Source organism: Bos grunniens, chromosome 1 (genome assembly GCF_055505025.1).
Source record: "Bos grunniens cultivar Pamir isolate PY7600 chromosome 1, Bosgru_T2T1.0, whole genome shotgun sequence".
NCBI classification, from domain to species: Eukaryota; Metazoa; Chordata; class Mammalia; order Artiodactyla; family Bovidae; genus Bos; species Bos grunniens.
The window spans coordinates 2,273,258-2,292,184 of record NC_141165.1 but is presented as its reverse complement, the minus strand read 5'-3'; the positions used below and the strand labels follow the sequence as shown (position 1 = coordinate 2,292,184).

At 45.6% G+C, this 18,927-nt stretch overlaps 1 long non-coding RNA gene across 1 annotated transcript; it reads left to right on the top strand.

Moving 5' to 3' along the window:
• Nucleotides 1–239: 239 nt before the first annotated feature.
• Nucleotides 240–1,861, top strand: LOC147378846 (uncharacterized). Its single transcript, XR_015169941.1, has 2 exons — nucleotides 240–464; nucleotides 703–1,861. It is a non-coding gene; the product is annotated as an uncharacterized LOC147378846 (long non-coding RNA).
• The last annotated feature ends 17,066 nt before the right edge of the window (nucleotides 1,862–18,927 follow it).

Genomic DNA, 18,927 nt, shown 5'->3' with positions numbered 1-18,927 from the left:
CAATTTCAGGAACCATGCACCTAACTGTTCTGAGTCACTAATGAGTGACCAAGAAAGAAATGGATTCTCTTTCAAATATACTTTTTTTTTTCTTTTGATTCCATCAGAACAAACCGCCTCTAAACAGCCCATTAGTTACAACACCTGAGCAGAAACAAGATCACAGGGTTATCCCATCAGCCAGCCCTTCTCCGCACCTGTTTCCCACTTTATTTAAGGGCAGGGAGTGAGCTGCACGCGTCCCGGGCATGCACACTGTCAGGGTGCCAAGTGCTGACGCCCTGTGAAATGAGAACAACATGCAGAAGGTGGTGAGAGAGGGACTGACTGCCTGAGAGGGAGCTGATGTCTTGAGCCCTGTTTATTCCACCTACATGTTTTCATCATCCAGAAGATAAACCGGGGCGTGTCTTTTCCAGGGCGTTGCATGCCTAGCTCCTCCATCAGGGGAAACCCATGGGACGGTATGTTACTTTGCTGCTGTAATAAAGTCCACCAACTAGGGGCTTAAACAACAGAATTGCCTTGTCTCCCAGCCCCGGAGGCTGGGCGTCTAAGACCTCAGCATTGGCAGGGTGGGTTCCTTCTTTGGGCTGCGAGGGTGGGTTCCAAGGCTCACTCCTAGCTCCTGGGGGTTTGCTAATGAAATCCGGCACTGCTGGCTTCTGCTGCACCACCTGACCTTTGCCTTCATCCTCACAGGACGCTCTCCTGTGCCCAGCGTCCCCTTTTACAAGGACTCCAGTTATACTGCATCAAGGCTCCAGCCTGGCCTGGTATAGCCTCATCTTAACTAACAACATCTGAAGCAACCCTGTCTGCAACTAAGGTCACCTTCTGGCTTCCCTGGTGGCTCACAGTAAAGAATCCACCTGCAACGCAGGAGATCTGGGTTTGATCCCTGGGTTGGGAAGATCCCTTGGAGAGGGGAATGGCTACCCACTCCAGTGTTCTTGCCTGGAGAATCCCATGGACACAGGAGCCTGGCAGACTACAGTCCATGGGGTCACACAGGCTCGGACACGGCTGAGCGCCTTTCACTTTTCTGGTGGGCTGAGGGCTCAGGACTCAACATAGGGTGCCGGGAGCAGGAGCTCCGCCCCTGGCAAAGGTCAGGAGGAAGGAGGCTGGGCATACGCAAAGGCGGGATCGAGCCTCAGGAGTCCCCTGGTAATTCTCGAGCATATACCCCCAAAACCAGAGTCTGCCTACTTTCTGCTTTGTGCTCTCACCTACACCTCTGGCTTTATGGGGGGCTGTCCCCCACTGCCTCTCTCTGAAAAAAGAGTTAGCTTACAGCTCCAGTTAATAAAGTTCCTGGGTGTGATAGTGCTTCAACCTACAAACTCCTTTGGAAATCCTCTAGCCTGCCTGAATAGGTTTTTCCAGCCACATGTGATTGCTCAGAGCCTCCCAACTGTGAGAGACATGAGATGTTCTAAACTGTCTGAATACAGATTCCTTTGAGCAGTTAAGATTGATTAGAAATTGTATTGGTGAAGGGTTTTTCACTTGTTGGGCCAATGTTTGCTGCTAAGTTTCTATATCCCTTACCTGCTGTGTCCCTGGCAGTGTATTGATTAATGTAATTGGTGTAAGTAGTAGCTTTAATGTTTGTAATCTTGGACCCTTGAGTTAATTCTTTTTCTTGTTATAGCCCACCACACCTTTGCCCTATAGGAATGCAACTTTATCTAATGCTTTTGGAGGGTGGCGCCTGACTTTAGAATAATCACCTTTGGAGAAAAATAAGTTTCTTAAAATGTTAACAGGCCTCCGGGCCAGAAGATGATGCAAATCACCTAAACTTTTGCATATGATAAGTTTGCAGGAAGAAAGCCTGGCTTGCTGCATGACTCTACCCCCTCCCCCATTATCCTCTATGCATAACTTAAGGTATAAAAACTACTTTGGAAAATAAAGTGCGGGCCTTGTTCAAAGAAACTTGGTCTCCCCATGTCGTTCTTTCTCTCACCTTCTGGCTGAATTATTCGGCCTCTTTTATCCACTGAATTTCCTCACTGAGCTATCCTTATTCTATTACTCTTTATATCCTTAATTAACGTTTAATTAAGCAGTTGTTTCCTGATCCTCGCCGATACCGTCCCCGCTTCGAATTCCCTGGATCCACCAGGGCTGGACTCCGGCAATAGGGAATTTTAGGGACTGCGGTTCAACTCATAACTGATGGTAATTGAAACCCTAGGCCCACCCCACAGGTACTTCTGGCCTGTTTAAACAGCCTTAGCGGTGTGCTTCTCAGACTGTAGTGGGCACAGGAACCACCTGAGCGGGTCTCACTGAAATGCAGATTCAGTGGGTCTGCTCTGGGCTCAGCCTTCAGCCTTTCTACCTGCTTCTAGCGATGTGGGTACTGCCACTTTAAATAGAAGGTCCCAGGAGACCTTTGCAAGGGTTCATGTTCATTCTCCATCACTCACATCTATTATGCCAGAGCTTGTTGTGTTTCCTCCCAGAGGCTGGCAGCTCACCACGTCCTCACCGGGAACCACATTCCCGGGGTAGCTGCAGCTCAGGATGCAGAAGTAATCAGAAACACAACATTCAGAGGCTCTTAGAGAAGCATTCCTGCCTGAACCAGCCAAGGCTGGGCAGTGTCTGGCACACCAATCATTTTCTGAGCTGAGTCCCCATCTGGGCCACGTCATCTTTTATTAGAGCTGTGGTTTGAGCGTGGCCATAGTGGTATCCTTGTGGTTTAATCCTCCTGAGAGCCCACTGATGACAGGACAGGTTGAGAACAGGTTACGTTCCCTTGGAGAACTTTAACAAATTAATACTTAGATTGGGGGAGGGGGGAGGATATGGGCAGCATATAACAAACTCAGTGTCCTTCTGCAGAATATATCAACAGGGTCCACAAATCAAACAGTTCGATATAAAAATGGCCAAAGACTGTGAGGAGGGAATTCACCTTGAGGAAAACTCAGTGAGCAATAAACATGAACATATTTTTGTTCCCACTAGTAATTTGAGACATTCAGATGAAAACATGAAAGAAAGATTATTTTTCGTTCTTTAGAGGAATAAAATGTTTGAAACAGTAATTGATGGCAAGAGTATGGAAAATTTGGTGCTCTCTTTTTTGGGCAGGAATATAAATTGGAAGCCAATTTGGCAAAACTGCTGTATCTGACAAGTAATCCCTTCCTTGTGGAGTTCCACTTTTTGTCTCTACCCTACAGAAACACATAGGGTAGGAATACATACATAAAGATACATAAGGAAGCATGTTTAGGGAAAGTACTCTGTATTAATAATAGCAACACTTATTGATGATCTAAGCATACATCAATTAGAAACTACACCATAGCACAGACCTACCATGTAGCCATTTAAATGATTAACAACGGATAAACATTTCTTTGTTGCTTACAATGCACCAGACCCTGTTCTAAGGGCTTTTCATGTATTAACTTTTAATATGGCATAGATACTGTCCTTATGCCCATTTTAGCAGTGTGAAACTGAAGCACAGCGAGAGTCAGTAAATTTCCAGCCTCTCCAGCAGGGACAAAAGTGAGATTTGGGTCCATGTGATCCAACTGCACAGGATACACTCTTCAGCATTCAAGGCACCACATCTGGACCCCTAGAATGGGGCGGTCTCTGTGTCCTGGTGTGGCAAGATCTCTGAGAAATGTTGTAGTAATATACTAGAAATGTAAATATATGCAATATCAATATTAATGAATGAAAAAAGCAAGGTTCAGGGTGGGTCATGATCTATGTAAGAAAACTCCAGACTCTCACATGCTTTATGGAATTTGTGTATGCACGTCCATGGAGTGGCAAGTTCCAGAAGGTGTCACAATAAACAAGCAGTTATCTCTGAAAAGAGAAGGGGTGGCTCTGAGATGCACGTTTGGTATAAAAGACATTTTAACTTTTTTGGCGATGAGGACTCCCCCCGACCCACCAACCCTGAAGGATTATAAGTTAACAATAGTGTGGAATCAGAATGAATTCTAAAGCAGTGGGTGACGGCATCAGCTCAAGCCAATGCTGACCTGGCTTTGCTCTCGGAGGAGGCCCAGAGCAGCCCTGGCCCGCTCCCCGCCCACCCAGCCCCGCGCATCCTCTCCTTCCCGCGCAGTCCACAGGAAGCCGCCCCGAGCATGTGGCCTTTCCTCCATCGCTCTCATCCTCATCACTGTTTGTTTCTCTTCCCTGAAGGTGTGATTTATTAGCCCAGTGGCGGTTGTTTATGAAGGCTCCTGTGATAACTGGGAAGAATCGAAAAACTTCAGTTTAGAGAATGAGGATCTAACGGCTACCGCAGATTTAAAGGGACTGGTGCCTGGGGAAGGGGGTGATTTTTGAAGGTCCCTGTGCCTTTAAAAGTGTCTGCATTCTACTGGATCCAGTACAAGATTGCCATCTCCCTGATAAGTCAACGCAACTGCCTCTACATGTAGTTTACCCTAATTTATCACCTTGTCCTCGCTTCCCCCTCTCGTGCCCAAAGCACACCTGTAATTAAAGAAATGCAGACCTGTGAGAAGAAACAGAATTGATCTTTATCTATTGACCAAGCAGATAGACTAGGCGATGCCCAGCATGCTAGGCAGGCCATTTAAATACCGCTCTTCATTTCTAGGCTGAGACCAGATGAGTATTTCTCCTTAGGACAGCAACCAGCAGATTCTGATTGCCTGACCCGGGAAGGACACGCTTGCAACATCTCTAAGCTCTGTCCTCTCCTCTCTTGTGCTTCTATTGAAGCACAGAGACCATTTTCCCCACCAAAAGCATCTTCACCTTCAAGGACTCAAATTGTAGGTATTCTTTGATGCTAGATCTCCAGAATACATTAAAAACATACTAGATTCTCTGTAACTCCAATAAACACAGCTTTATTCGTATATTCCTTATGTAGGTGCTGTAAAGAAAAAAAAAATCATACCAAAAAAAAAAAAAGGACTCTAAACCCTTACCCCACAAAAATGGATTGTAGACAGAAGCACAGGAGTACAATAAAACTTCAAAAAAAATACAGGAGAAAATCTTTGTAAAAGCACAGTCCTAAAAAGAAAAAACTGGCAAGTTGGACTTGACCAAACTGAGTTTTTGTGTTTCAAAAGCTACCATTAAGACAGTCAAAAGACAACTTCAGACTTAGAGAAAATGTTTGCAAATCATATATCTAATAAAAGACTTTATTTAGAATATATAAAGAATAACTAAAGCTTAGGAAAAAGAAGACAAACAATTCAATATATAAAATTGGCAAAAGATTTGATAGATACTTCTCCAAAAAGGGAATCTGAATGACTAGTAAGCATATAAATGTATACTTAACACCATCGGTCATTAGAGAAACGCAAGTGAAAGTCACAGTGAGACACAAGTATACACCCAGTAGAGTGGCCCTAGTTTTAAAAAGACCCATGTCACCAAATGTTGAGAAGGATGCCTGTGGAGAAATTGGAACTTGCATATACTGCTGGTGGAAACATAAAGTGGCTCGGCTATTCCAGAAGCAGTTTCAGTTCTAGGAATCTAAGCAAGACAGATGAAAAGATACCTCCACACAATCATGTATGCAAATGCTCATCACAGCATTATTCATAGTGAACCAAAACTGGAAACAAGCTAAATAGCCATCAGCAGGTGAATGGATAAGTGAATGGTTGGAATGTTTTTGAGCAATCAGCTCAGCTCAGCTCAGTCGCTCAGTCGCGTCCAACTCTTTGCGACCCCATGAACTGCAGCACTCCAGGCTTCCCTGTCCATCACCAACTGATACTTGCTAAAACATGGAAGGAACTTAAAAAACATGCTAAGTGAAGGAAGCCAGACTTCTATCTTCTTTCAAAGCACAGAGAGAAGAAAGACTACATACTGTGTGATTCCATTTATATGAAATCTCTAGAACAGATAAATTGGTACAGACAGAAAGCAGACCAATGGCTGCCTGGGGCTGCGGACAGGAGCAGGGATTAACTGGAAACAGGCATGAGAAAACGTCTTGGGATGATGGCAATATTCAATGCGGTGATGGTTGCAAAACTCCAGAAATTTACTAAAAATTAACAAGTTGATTTAGTGAAAATGAAAGTCACGTCCGACTCTCTGTGACCCCATGGAATTCTCCAGGCCAGAATAGCGGAGTGGGTAGCCTTTCCCTTCTCCAGGGGGTCTTCCCAACCCAGAGATCAAACCCAGGTCTCCCACATTGCAGGCAGATTCTTTAACAGCTGAGCCACTAGGGAAGCCCAAGCTATGAAAGAAAAGCTTGGAAGAAAAGCTATGACCAAACTGCTGCTGCTGTCACTTCAGTCGTGTCCGACTCTGTGTGACCCCATAGATGGCAGCCCACCAGGCTCCCTGGTCCCTGGGATTCTCCAGGCAAGAACACTGGAGTGGGTTGCCATTTCCTTCTCCAATGCATGAAAGTGAAAAGTGCAAGTGAAGTAGCTCAGTCGTCTGACTCTAGCGACCCCATGGACTGCAGCCTTCCAGGCTCCTCCATCCATGGGATTTTCCAGGCAAGAGTACTGGAGTGGGGTGCCATTGCCTTCTCCATGACCAAACTAGAGAATATATTAAAAAGCAGAGACATTACTTTGCCTACAAAGGTCCGTCTAGTCAAGGCTGTGGTTTTTCCAGTGGTCATGTATGGATGTGAGAGTTGGATTGTGAAGAAAGCTGAGCACCAAAGAATTGATGCTTTTGAACTGTGGTGTTGGAGAAGACTCTTGAGAGTCCCTTGGACTGCAAGGAGATCCAACCAGTCCATCCTAAAGGAGATCAGTCCTGGGTGTTCATTGGAAGGACTGATGTTGAAGCTGAAACACCAATACTTTGGCCACCTGATGTGAAGAACTGACTCATTGGAAAAGACCCTGATGCTGGGGAAGATTGAGGGCAGGAGGAGAAGGGGATGACAGAGGATGAGATGGCTGGATGGCATCACTGACTTGATGAACGTGAGTTTGAGCAAGCTCCAGGAGTTGGTGATGGACAGGGAGGCCTGGCGTGCTGCAGTTCCTTGGGGTCGCAAAGAGTCGGACATGACTGAGCAACTGAAGTGAACTGAATATGTTAATTTAAATGAGTGGATTTTTACATTTACAACTGATGAGTTTTATGGTATGCAAATTATACTTTAATAAAGCAGTTAAAGGGCTTCTCAGGTGGCATCCCTGGTGGCTCAGACAATAAAGAATCTGCCTGTAATGCAGGAGACCTGGCTTCTATCCCTGGGTCAGGAAGATCCCCTGGAGGAGGGCATGGCAACCCATTCTGGTATTCTTGCCTGGAGAATCCCATGGACAGGGGATCCTGGCGGGCTGCAGTCTGTACAGCTGCCAAGAGTTGCACATGACTGAAGTGACTCATCACGCACGCAAAACTATCTTTTAAAAAAAGGAAACCAGTGTATCCCCTGGTGCTTGACCTGGACGGAGTCGTTTGATCTATCACTTCAATACTAGTTTTGTTATTTGCTAGCCACATTAACCAAGACCTCTGGTCCCTGGAGATTTTCATTATTCACTTTAGGGATTGGCCAGTATATGTATCGTTTTAAAGACAGAATACCAAAGTAGTAAAGGGCAGAGCAGATAACAAAGATGCCTACTTTATCATATGGTGGTTACAATTCCGAGAATATTCAACTTGCAGGAAAAATAGCTGCCAACCTATAGTTACTTAAAGAGGTCTCAGTAAGTACTGACATTTTTGTAGAATAAATACTCCCTTCTCACCAGTGGCCAAAACTCTTTGTTCAGGTTAATTTGGCCATCTTAAACCCCTAGTCACTGGGAAGAGAGGCCTAGAAATCAGGTTGGAAAAATCACTGTAGAATCTAGATGGAGCCAGAAGTCACAGATTCAATTCCAGCTCCAACAACTCAATGAGCTGATACCTAACAGTGTCTGGGAATTCACAAAGTGTTCTATGAATAGTAGCTGGCATTATTATAATTCAATAATTCTACAGCATTTAAAAGAATTTTAAAAATGATGGAGTCTGCATTGAATTTACTACTATGAACTCATATTTGCTATAATCTTAAGTTGAATTTATCTCCTTACCTAAACTTTTAACTTTCCTATTTGTTTAAGAACTTAAGTGTCTGCAGCTAAAATTCATTCCCCGACTCTCCCCCTTACCTTTTGCCGTATTCCCCTAGTGTCTCTCCTTTGTTCCGTTTTGATGTTCACTACCCTAGTGAAGGTCAACAACATCCGAGCTGTGCCAGAAAGCTTTTGTTTCGCTTTTCTCTTTTCATCAGTCCCAGCTGGGCGCATCCCTTTTCCAGTCTGACCCGTGCAGTGGCTCACCACCACCTCCATTCTTACCACCTGTTCATTCACGTGCTAAGTCATGAATCTCATCTCTTCCAGCGGACCCCTAATCTCACTTCTCCCAACACAGATCGCCTTCTCTAAGCAGACCAGATCCCCTTTACTGTCCACTCTGTCTTGTCCATCTTAGTTTGTGTCAAGAAGGCCCTCTTTCTACTCTGGAATGTGTCCTTCACAGGTCATCTCAAGACTCACTTTGGAAAAGGGTGAAGCTGAAGGGTTACTTCACAGGCCCCACAATCTGCCCCTTTTCTTGGGCATCCCAGGCCTCATCTTTCTGAGTTTGCTTCTGACGCTGCCCCGCCGTGGGCGTCACACACCCGCTCTCCTGACCCTCTGCTTTCCCATTCCTTGAGGTTTAGATCTCCAGTGCGTTTGGAGTGTTCACAGCCTGATAAAGTAGTTCATATTATGGAATAGATGTATACATCCTTTTGAACTCTGTCACAAATCAATATCTGAGTTTTAAAAGGGATGGCCTGTGGCACAGTAGAACAGCCCAGAAGCCAGCAGCTTCTGGACTCCCATCAGCATGTGGGAGGGACAGGGTGGATGGGGTGCATGCACAGGAACATCATCCCAGGTTCTGCCGTCACTCTCCGTAAGCTCCCACGTCCTCAGCCTGCTGGACGCTGCCTGGCTCCCCTCAGTGATGAGTGGCCCATTCTTCCCTGCAGTGGGGTCCCTGCAGACCACAAGTGCAGCAGTTAGAAAGGCCTGGGTCTGGCTCTTCACTCTGCTCCTGACTTGCCATGAGACCTGCGGCAGGTCTGTCCATCTCCCTGGGCCCCAGGGTTCTCATCCGGATTGGGGACCATCACCTCTAACCTACAGGGTGGCTATGAGGGGCCAGGGAAATGAGACCTGGAGAACACCCATAACAGCGTCTATCACACAGTGAGAGGTGAATACAGAGGTAATATGAGGCTTTCCTGGTGGCTCAGATGGTGAAGAAGCTGCCTGCAATGCAGGAGACCCGGGTTCAGCCCCTGGCTCAAGAAGACCCCCTGGAGAAGGGAGTAGCTACCCTCTCCAGTATTCTTGCTGGAGAATTCCACGGACAGAGGAGCCTGGCGGGCTACAGCGCATGGGGTCACAGAGAGTCAGACATGACTGAGCGACTAATGCACACATACCGGGTAGTGTATTACTTTATGAAGCCTTGCTCTTGAGTAATCCCATGAATTCATGCTGCATCTCCTCAGACTGCTCTCAAAAACAGGCATTTTGTCTAATTCTTCCTTCTTTTTTCAGAATTACACTGGCTCCCTTATTTGTGTATAGGTGATCATGTGTATATATGCATGTATTTGTATATATTTCTTTATCCCCTTGCCATTTCAGAAGTATTCTATGTGGCTTTTCTTGTTTCTAAATGAAGCATTAAAAATAATCTCAAGTTTATACTTAGTTGTAAGTTCAGTTAGTTCAGTTCACTTACTCAGTCGTGTCCAAATCTTTGCGACCCCATGAATTGCAGCACGCCAGGCCTCCCTGTCCATCACCAACTCCCAGAGTTCACTCAAACTCATGTCCATCGAGTCGGTGATGCCATCCAACCATCTCACCCTCTGTTGTCCCCTTCTCTTCCTGCCCCCAATCCCTCCCAGCATCAGAGTCTTTTCCAATGAGTCAGCTCTTTGCATGAGGTGGCCAAAGTATTGGAGTTTCAGCTTCAATATCATTCCTTCCAATGAAAACCCAGGACTGATCTCCTTTAGAATGGACTGGTTGGATCTCTTTGCAGTCCAAGGGACTCTCAAGAGTCTTCTCCAACACCACAGTTCAAAAGCATCAATTCTTTGGTGCTCAGCTTTCTTCAAAGTCCAACTCTCACATCCATACATGACCACTGGAAAAACCATAGCCTTGACTAGATGGACCTTTGTTGGCAAAGTAATGTCTCTGCTTTTTAATATGCTATATAGGTTAGCCATAACTTTCCTTCCAAAGAGTAAGTGTCTTTTAATTTCATGGCTGCAATCACCATCTACAGTGATTTTGGGGCCCCCAAAAATAAAGTCTGACATTGTCTCCACTATTTCCCCATCTATTTCCCATGAAGTGATGGGACCAGATACCATGATCTTAGTTTCATGAATGTTGAGCTTTAAGCCAACTTTTTCACTCTCCTCTTTCACTTTCATCAAGAGGCTTTTTAGTTCCTCTTCACTTTCTGCCATAAGGGTGGTGTCATCTGCATATCTGAGGTTATTCATATTTCTTCCAGCAATCTTGATTCCAGCTTGTGCTTCATCCAGCCCAGCATTTCTCATGATGTACTCTGCATATAAGTTAAATAAGCGGGGTGACAATATACAGCCTTCACGGACTCCTTTTCCTATTTGGAACCAGTCTGTTGTTCCATGTCCAGTTCCAACTGTTGCTTCCTGACCTGCATACAGATTTCTCCAGAGGCAGATCAGGTGGTCTGGTATTCCCATCTCTTTCAGAATTTTCCACCGTTTATTGTGATCCACACAGTCAATGGCTTTGGCATAGTCAATAAAGCAGAAATAGATGTTTTTCTGGAACTCTCTTGCTTTTTCCATGATCCAGCGGATGTTGGCAATTTGATCTCTGGTTCTTCTGCCTTTTCTAAAACCAGCTTGAACATGTGGAAGTTCACGGTTCATGTATTGCTGAAGCCTGGCTTGGAGATTTTTGAGCATTACTTTACTAGTGTGTGAGATGAATGCAATTGTGCGGTAGTTTGAGTATTCTTTGGCATTGCCTTTCTTTGGGATTGGAATGAAAACTGACCTTTTCCAGTCCTGTGGCCACTGCTGAGTTTCCAAATTTGCTGGCATATTGAGTGCAGCACTTTCACAGCATCATCTTTCAGGATTTGAAATAGCTCAACTGGAATTCCATCACTTCCACTACTTTTGTTCATAGTGATGCTTTCTAAGGCCCACTTGACTTCACGTTCCAGGATGTCTGGCTCTAGGTGAGTGATCACACCATCGTGATTATCTGGGTTGTGAAGCTCTTTTTTGTACAGTTCTTCTGTGTATTCTTGCCACCTCTTCTTAATATCTTCTGCTTCTGTTAGGTCCATACCATTTCTGTCCTTTATCGAGCCCATCTTTGCATGAAATGTTCCCTTGGTATCTCTAATTTTCTTGAAGAGATCTCTAGTCTTTCCCATTCTGTTGTTTTCCTCTATTTCTTTGCATTGATCACTGAGGAAGGCTTTCTTATCTCTCCTTGCTATTCTTTGGAACTCTGCATTCTGATGCTTATATCTTTCCTTTTCTCCTTTGCTTTTCACTTCCCTTCTTTTCACAGCTATTTGTAAGGCCGCCTCAGACAGCCATTTTGCTTTTTTGCATTTCTTTTTCTTGGGGATGGTCTTGATCCCTGTCTCCTGTACAATGTCACGAACCTCAGTCCATAGTTCATCAGGCACTCTATCTATCAGATCTAGGCCCTTAAATCTATTTCTCACTTCCACTGTATATTCATAAGGGATCTGATTTAGGTCATACCTGAATGGTCTAGTGGTTTTCCCTACTTTCTTCAATTTCAGTCTGAATTTGGCAATAAGGAGTTCATGATCTGAGTCACAGTCAGCTCCTGGTCTTGTTTTTGCTGACTGTATAGAGCTCCTCCATCTTTGGCTGCAAAGATATAATCAATCTGATTTCGGTGTTGACCATCTGGTGATGTCCATGTGTAGAGTCTTCTCTTGTGTTGTTGGAAGAGGGTGTTTCCTATGACCAGTGCATTCTCTTGGCAAAACTCTATTAGCCTTTGCCCTGCTTCATTCCATATTCCAAGGCCAAATTTGCCTGTTTCTCCAGGTGTTTCATTACTTCCTACTTTTACATTCCAGTTCCCTATAATGAAAAGGACATCTTTTCTGGGTGTTATTTCTAAAAGGTCTTGTAGGTCTTCATAGAACCGTTCAACTTTAGCTTCTTCAGCATTACTGGTTGGGGTATAGGCTTGGATACCATGATATTGAATGGTTTGCCTTGGAAACGAACAGAGATCATTCTGTCGTTTTTGAGACTGCATTCATGTACTGCAATTCGGACTCTTTTGTTGACCATGATGGCTACTCCATTTCTCCTAAGGGATTCCTGGCCACAGTAGTAGATACAATGGTCATCTGAGTTAAATTCACCCATTCCAGTCCATTTTAGTTCCCTGATTCCTAGAATGTCCACCTCCTGTTTGACCACTTCCAATTTGCCTTGATTCATGGACCTAACATTCCAGGTTCCTATGCAATATTGTTCTTTACAGCATCAGACCTTGCTTCTTTACAGCATCGGACTTTACAACTTAGTTGTAAAGTAATAAACATTTAAATGTAAAGTTAAAACTCAAGAAATCTTTAGTACACCCAATAAATGCCATTGCTTGCCTTAAAAAAAAAAATCCAGGATTTCTCTAACATAATACGTCAACATCAGACTTTTATGAAGTCAAACTGTTTCTAAATGCATTCTTGTTTCAATCCACCTCTTTTCTTTTGAAGAAAAGTATTAAAACTGTTCAAATACTTGAATAATTTAGCTGCTAGTATTTCTCTGTTGCAGAGTCTGAGTGGCTCGCGTTTTCCAAGCACTGTGTAACATGAGCCTGTGGGGTTAAAATCAAAGACACTGACAGTGTGTTATAAGCATAGGGCAGTGCGGTAGTCAAGAGCAGAGTTTTAGTTTTGGCTTGCATCTCAGCTCTTACTGTCTCAGAAAACTTCAACCTCTCTCTCAATCTCAATTTCCTCATCAGAGAACTGAGATGGTCCTTGAATCTATAGAAATAAGCGTTTTGAAGCGTATAGCTCATGTGTGTGAAGTAATTCACAGTGTTGGGCAACAAATCTCCAGAACTCTTTCATCTTGCCAAAACGAAAGTTTATGTTCATAAAATGGTACTTCCCCGTTCCTCCTTCTCCAGCGCCTGGTATGTACTGTTCTACTTTCTGTTTCAGTGAATTTGGCTACTCCTGGTACCATGTGTAAGTGGAACCTTCAGTGTCTGTTTTTTGTGACTGCCTCATTTCAGCCAGCATGATGTCCTCGAGGTTCACCCACATTGTAGCGTGCATCAGCACTCCCTTCCTTTACAAAGCTGTAGAAGGTTCTGCAGTGTGTATATATCATATTTTATTTATCCATTCCTCCATTGTTGGGCATGGGCTGTTTCCACGTTTTGGCCACTGGGAATGCGCTGCTGTGAGCATAGGTGTACGAGCATCTCCTCCAGGTCCTGTTTCCAATTCTTTTGGAAATACACTCAAAAGTAGAATTGCTGAATCATATGGTGCTTTCATTTTTAACTGAGGGCCTGCTGTCCTGTTATCCAGTGTGAGCCATACTTTTAAGCTTCCTTCTCAAGTTCCCTGAATCCTCAGGGCTGTGACGCAGGATTTTAAAGCCGCCCCTTTCTTTCTCTCTTTTTCTGCTCACATAGCAAAATCTGCTGCGCCTCTAACACCGGCGAGGTCCTCGGTCGTCCGCCCATCTTGGCGTCTTCCGCCGATCTTGGCGTCTGCCACAACCGACTTTCCGCCGTCTGGTAGTGTCCGCGCCTTGGGGAGTGTATCTTGTTACAGACGGAGCTGCCCCTAATGTTACCCATGCGGGATGCTTGGACTCTTCAGTCAAGAGACATTGATAAGAGGCCCGATGATGGATTCAGGCTCTATGGGATCTGCGCTGCTGCCCAAGGGCATGAAAACAGGTCACAGGGTCCCTTGCTTGCTCTTGATCAGGGGGGCCGGGGGCAGCCCCTGGAATGCAAAGGGGCTGGAGAGGGATCCCCCAGGTCAGACTAGAGGAGCGGCTCAACTGGGAAGGCCACCGGGTGGTCCTGGGGGCAGGGGCACAGCGTCCTGCTTTTGCTCCCAGCACCTGGGAAGCGGCAGTTGGGTTTTGGGTCTTTATGTATCTCATTGCTCATGATTTGCCCCAGCAGCACCTCCAGGCAGGTATTTGTAGTCCCTTATAGTCTCTTTGTGTTCTGTTCTTGGGGAGATGTTTGTCCAGGTGTAAGCTCAGACAGTAAAGCATCTGCCTACAATGCGGGAGACCTGGGTTCAATCCCTGGATCAGGAAGATCCCCTGGAGAAGGAAATGGCAACCCACTCCAGTACTCTTGCCTGGAAAATCCCATGGACAGAGGAGCCTGGTAGGCTACAGTCCTTGGAGTCGCAAAGAGTTGGACACGACTGAGCGACGTCACTTTCACTTTCAAACACGCAGCCCAGGTCCCAGGTCCCAGGCTGTGTCAGTAACAGTCGAGGTTCGCTGAGCGACCACGCCATGGCAGGGCCAGAGCCGAGACTGCACTTCACTTTGGCATTTCCTCCCCAGAGCCGCCTTCTGGGGTGAGCCTAACTCCTGCTCCTGAGACCCCTGTGGCCCTTACACCCAGCTGCACGCTGACTCACTGTCAGAGGGAGAGGAAGAGCTGTAAGCAAGCAGGACTCTGAGGGGTCTTCCTGGCACGGGCCCCTCCCATCCTCTGCTGTAGCTCCTCCCTGAAGTGCCCAGATAACGGCAGCTCACACACATTTCCTGAATTTTTCAGATGTAAACCAGCACCAAAGGGGACAAGTTAACTGCTTGATGGTCACAGCACAGCCCTCTGACCCGCGGGTGCCCCAGGATCGACAGCGTTGACCTAACCGACCGCCAGCCAATTGGATAGTTGTGCTGACGGGCGCAATTGGCACAGTTGGCACCCCTTCCTCAGCTGGCCTTCAAAACCGCTTTCTCCAAACCCTTCAGGGAGTTTGGGATTTTTTGAGCAGGAGCCCATTCTCTTTGCATGGCCCTGCAGTAAACGTTCCTCTGCTCCAAACACGGACTTTTCGGTTTGCTTGCTCACTGCTGGGCGGGCAGAGGAACTTGTGAACTGTCAGTAACAAAGCCATGTGCTTAAAAACCCCGATGCCTGGCCAATTAGAACCTTTGGGAGTGTTTTACAAGCTCTCCAACCGATCCCAACGTTCAGCCCACTTTGAGAAGGAGGGATTTTAGATCCTAGTTTTGCCAATGTGGCCCAGTAGCACTGAACTTGCTGGAAGCGTGTCCGAAATGCAGATTTTCCAGCCACTCCCCAAACCTGCAGAATCAGAGCCTTCCTTTTAACAAGAACCGCCTGGGATCCAGGTACACGTTCAAGTTAGAGAAGCGTTGCCTTGGCGCACAGAACGGTTAACTCTGACAAATAAAAACAATGGAGCAATAAAGCTTCCACCTGAGGGTCTCAAGTGCTTCCTAGTCATTAACTAATTCATCTTCCTAATGGGACACTACACCTATTTTAGAGATGCATAAAGAAAGGTATATTTGCAATTTTTAATTATTTGATTGTTTCTCATTGTTAAGTATTCTCATTTCCAGGCTGAGGCATTATGACTCCTTAAATCATTCCCTCCCTTAGCATTCCTAAACCACTTTCTAAAGCAAAAATCAAATGCAGTAAACTAGCAAATGTAGTCATATCCATACGAGGGGGAAAATGCCTTTTTACCCCTAGAACAGGTTCTTGCCTGTTTTGCTTGTTGCTTGTTCTGTTTACCTATTTCCTTTCAGATTCTCTGCAAGCTTCTACTTGCCGAGTCCTATCTGCAGGAGCCTCAGCCTTTCCCAAGCATTTAGCATGCCACGCGCACTTCGGTCCTCTTTGCTTAGAGCTCTCCTAACCTTTCCAGCTTTGTACTAAACAACAAATTAGCACTCACCTCCACTAAGCCCACAAATATTTGTGCAATTAAGCAGCAAGTTTTGTGGTCAGAAAGGGAAGAGGGTTCCCTTGAATTTTGTGGCGCCAAACAGCCTTTTTCTCTCTCTCTCTCTGATTCAATTAGATTAAGTCAGATTAGCAATATCAGATAAACAGGGCAACTGTCAAGGCACTCAACAATAAATTGAAGCCTTCTATTTAAGGAATGTATAATTCAGCAGCCTTGATATATGGGAGTTCTCAAACGCTCCCGGGGAGGTGGCCTGCAGAGAAATTCATCAGTAAATCTCCAGAACAGGAGGTTTTACTGGATTTTTAGAAAATTAACCATCAGGCAATCTGTCTGGAGCAAAAGCCGAAGCCCCAGAGGGTAACCAAGGTGAAAGCTTCCTGACCCGAAGTCCTATGGGAGGTCTTTTTTCCCAGGGGTGTTGTGAGCCGATCTTCTGTAAAAGATCAGTAATCTACTCCGTGGTGTGTCCTGGCCTGCCCACAGCTCTTGTTTCTGGTTCCTGTGGCCAGTCAGGTGCAAACAGGCCAGGGTCCAGAGGAAGCCTGCTTCCCCGCTGGAGTGGGTCTGGTGTGTCCCGGTCTTAGTCTAAGAGTAACTAACTTCTCCTTCGCCTCTTTCTTCCTGGAGGGGTGGGGTGTATTACATATCTTTAAGATAAAAGTCTCTATCTTGAAATAGGGCTTTGTGAAGGAAACCACTTTTCTTGAAAGGGAAGGGTAGAGTGCCCTAGGAGTTGGAGGGCGAGGGGAGAGGAGCATATCACTCAGAGTTGGAGCTAAACATCTATTTGAAATGCAGACCAAAGAGAACAGGCAAGCACAGTTGTCTTCAGGAGATTCTGGTATCTTTCTGTACTTGAGCCAGAGGCAAAGATGCCTGTGTGAGAAAGCATGGGACAAGACAGAAGAAATGCTTCCACCAGAGTTTTTTATAACATTATTTTTTAAACCATTTTATTGAAGTGTGTTGACATGTAGAAAGTTGTACATATTTGATACCTGTAACTCAGTGGGTTTGGGCTAAGTATACACACATGAAACTATTACCAACATCAAGGTCATAAACATATCCATCCCCAACCAAATTTTCCTCTCACCGCTTTATCATCATTATTGTCGTCGTTGTAAATTTTTTGTTTGTGTAAGAACAGTTGACATAAGATCTACCTGTTGTGGTCTGTGTGTGGGTTGGAAAAGAATTTCCAGACAAAGGCAGAAAGAAAGGAGAATAAAGATTATTAGAGTGGGGGAGGGGGCATTACTGCAGGGCCGGCTTCCTGACAGTCAGGGAGAGCCGGTGTTGAGGGTGGGTCTGTTTTCATAGTCAGGGTCCAAGGACCGGGGTAGAGGTCTTGCAGCTCATTTGCCGATTGGATGAGGTACATGCACAAGGATACCTTCTTATATGGGTAGGAGGGGAGACAGGCTATGCTGCCCAGGAGGGTCCAGAGATCCTCAGGAGTTATAGCGTGGGGACGGGGAGGGAGCTAAGGGTCTGCTCTTTCTGTCCCTGCATTCCAGGACCCTGCTCGGTCACCTGCTCCTCCATCCTTGGGACGCCACCCTACCCTCTTAGCAAATTTTAAGTCCATAGTACAGTGTTGTTAGCATGGGCACTATGCTGTATAGTAGATCTCTAGAACTTATTTTTCTTCATCCCTGAGACTTTGTACCCTTTGAGCAGAATTTTGAAGTGGAAATGTCCCTCAACCAGGCCAGTCTTTCTGAAAACTTGTTGCACACCTGCCAGCTGTGGAGCAAAGCCCGTGATCCATTTGCTTTGACTGCTCAGGACAAGCGCAGTCAATTGAGCGTTTAGTCCTCACCAATCCCCCAAGACTGTCTTCGTCACCAAAAGAAAGACATGACGTTTTCTGCCCACTGTAAAAAAACATTCAGAAACCCCCGTGAACAGCTGTCAGGAACCTCAGTGGTGTTTCCCAGGCCTCCTTTGCTTAGAAAAATTGGTCACGATCCATAAATACTCTCAATTCCGGGGGGAAAGGAAAACGGTTACATAAGGGAGTTTCCTGAGGATTCCTAAGAGCCTAGCAGAGGTGTCCATGAGAACAGTGCTTTCGGTTTTTCTCCAAGCCTCTAACTTCTTCAGGATTCAATGACTAGGAGATTCGGGAGAGAGCAGAATAGTTCCCCATGATGTATTTGGTATCCTCTCTCCCCTCATCTGGGGCTTCCCTATGGGCTCAGATAGTAAAGAATCTGCCTGCCGTGTGGGAGGCCCAGGTTCCATCCTTGGGTTGGGAAGATCTCCTGGAGAAGGAAATGGCAACCCATTCCAGTATTCTTGCCTGGAAAATCCCATGGATAGAGGAGACTGGCAGGCTATAGTCCCTGGGGTCACAGAGAGTTGGCCACAACTGACCGACCAACACACACACACACTTCCCTCATCTACAACAACTTGGCCATGATTAATCAGCCACACTGTGCACATGATGACTTTTTCCCCATGGTGAGTCTCAGATGGTTCCTCAACCATCTCCCAGGAAGCTCTTCTGCCTTCTGATACAAGAGGCCCTGGCAGTCCACAACCCAGGCCATTCAAGACATCTGGCCTTTTCTGATGTCTGGTGGTAAACAAAGCCTACCCTCCAGCTGGGCCATCACAGTGAATGTCCAATGTAGAGACCAGAAAATCCAGTGGCCCCTACCACCCACTGATACACATTCCTATAGGATCACATGACTGCATAAGGAATTCCCCAGGGCACAGGATAAAAGCATCAGTTACAGAATGGTAGCCCACGTGTGAGTCTCTATCACAGGCCACAATTAGTCCAAGTGCATGTTACTTGCGAGTTACAAGTGCTCTGTATTTAATCCTCATAGCAATTAAGTGTTTCTTATTAGC